Source organism: Rattus norvegicus, chromosome 5 (genome assembly GCF_036323735.1).
Source record: "Rattus norvegicus strain BN/NHsdMcwi chromosome 5, GRCr8, whole genome shotgun sequence".
Taxonomy (NCBI): Eukaryota; Metazoa; Chordata; class Mammalia; order Rodentia; family Muridae; genus Rattus; species Rattus norvegicus.
In genome coordinates this window covers 21,160,322-21,162,684 of record NC_086023.1, presented here as the reverse complement: position 1 = coordinate 21,162,684, position 2,363 = coordinate 21,160,322, and positions in this window count along the sequence as shown.

Here is a 2,363-nt window from a genome sequence, read left to right as displayed (position 1 = left end):
CCTCATCTTTCTAAGACTTTTAACGTGAAGGGGTGTTGAATTGTGTCAAGTGCTTTCTCAGCATCTAATGAGATGATCATGTGGTTTTTTCTTTGAGTTTGTAACAGTGGATTAGGTTGATGGATTTCCATATGTTGAACCATCCCTTGGGATGAAACCAACTTGATTATGATGGAAGATCATTTTGATGTGTTCTTGGATTCAGTTTGTGAGAATTTTGTTGAATATTTCTGAGTCAATATTCATCAGGGAAATTGGTCTGAAGTTCTCTTTCTTTGTTGGGTCATTGTGTGATTTAGGTATAAGTGTAATTGTGGTTTCAAAGAAGGAACTGAGTAGTGCTCCTTCTGTTTTTATTTTGTGGAATAGTTTGGACAGTATTCATATGAGGTCTTCTATGAAGCTCTGATAGAATTCTGCACTAAACCCATCTGGTCTTGAGCTATTTTTGGTTGGGAGACATTTAATAATTCCATCTATTTATTTAGGAGTTATGGAACTGTTAGATTGTTTATCTGATCCTGATTTAACTTTGGTACCTGGTCTCTGTCTAGAAAATTGTCCATTTCATCCAGATTTCCAGTTTTGTTGAGTATAGGCTTTTGTAGTAGGATCTGATTACTTCCAAATTTCCTCAGATTCTGTTGTTATGTTTCCCTTTTCATTTCTGATTTTGTTAATTTGGATACTGTTTCTGTGCCCTCTGGTTGGTCTGGCTAAAAGTTTATCTATCTTGTTGATTTTATCAAAGAACCAGCTGATAGTTCTTTTTTGTTTCTTCTTGATTGATTTCAGCCCTTAGTTTGATAAATTCCTGCCTTCTACTCCTCTTGGGTGCATTTGCCTCTTTTTGTTCTAGAGCTTTTAGGTGGGCTGTCAAGGTGCTAATGTGTGGTTCCTCCATTTTCTTTTTGGAGGTACTCAGAGGAACGAGTTTTCCTCTTAGCACTGCTTTCACCATGTCCCATATGCTTGGGTATATTGTGTCTTCATTTTCATTAAATTCTAAAAAGTCTTTAATTTCTTTATTTCTTCCTTGACCAAGTTTTCATTGAAGAGAGTGTTGTCCAGCTTCCATGTATATGTGGGCATTCTGTTGTTATTTTTGTTATTGAAGACCAGCCTTAGTCCATGGTAAAGTGATAGGATGCATGGGATTATTTCTATTTTCCTGTATCTGTCGAAGCCTGTTTTGGTGAAATTTGGAGAAGGTAACACAAGGTGCTGAGAAGAAGGTATATTCTTTTGATTTAGGATGAAATGTTCTATAAATATCTGTTAAGACCCAAATCCCATGGGGGAGAGAGCTGGAACCTCAGAAGTGTGGATACACCTAAGAAATCAGAGGAGAAAACCCTTTGCCCACAGTCCAGACCCAAGAGGTAATCACATAGTGCCAACTGTGCCTGCTGGGTGCAAGGACCCACACGAGCAATCAGGGTCAGGACCCTTTGATTTCTGCTCACTCCTAGAGCTGGAAGACAGTCTCCAGGAGCACCACCACAGCTGAGAACAGAGCACCTGTTCTCAGGAAAGGCTGAAAGAAAACAGGAAAACAGTTCTACAGGAGTGCTGACATAGAGGCCTACGGCAGGGCCAAGCCACTCCCAGAAACAGCAAGATGAGCAAACACCAGAGACAACCCAATAGCTAGAGGCAAACACAGCAACCTAATCAACAGAAACCAAGACTACTTGGCATCATCAGAGCCCAGTTCTCCCACCAAAGAAAATATTGGATATCCAAACATACCAGAAAAGCAAGATTTAGATTTGAACACATTTTTTGATAATGATGGAGGACTTTAAGGAAGACATAAAGAACTCCTTTAGAGAAATGCAGGAAAGTACAAGTAAACAAGTAGAAGCCCTTAGAGAGGAAACACAAAAATCACCAAAAGAATTGCAGGAAAAAACAACCAAATAGGTGAAGGAATTGAAAATGGAAATAGAAACAATAAAGAACGCACAAAGGGAGACAACCCTGGATATAGAAAATCAAAGGAAGAGACAAGAAGCCGTAGACACAAGCATCTCCAACAGAATACAAGAGATAGAAGAGAGACTCTCAGGGGTAGAAGATTCCATAGAAGTCATCGACACAACTCTCAAAGATATTGTAAAACACAAAGAGCTCTTAGCCCAAAACATACAGGAAATCCAGGACACAATGAGAAGATCAAACCTAAGGATAATAGGTATTATAAGGAAGATAGAGAAGACTCCCAACTTAAGGGTCCAGTAAATGTATTCAACAAAATTATAGAAGAAAACTTCCCTAACCTAAAGAAAGAGATGCCCATAAACATACAAGATGTCTACAGAACTCCAAATAGATTGGACTAGAAGAGAAATTCCTCCGGT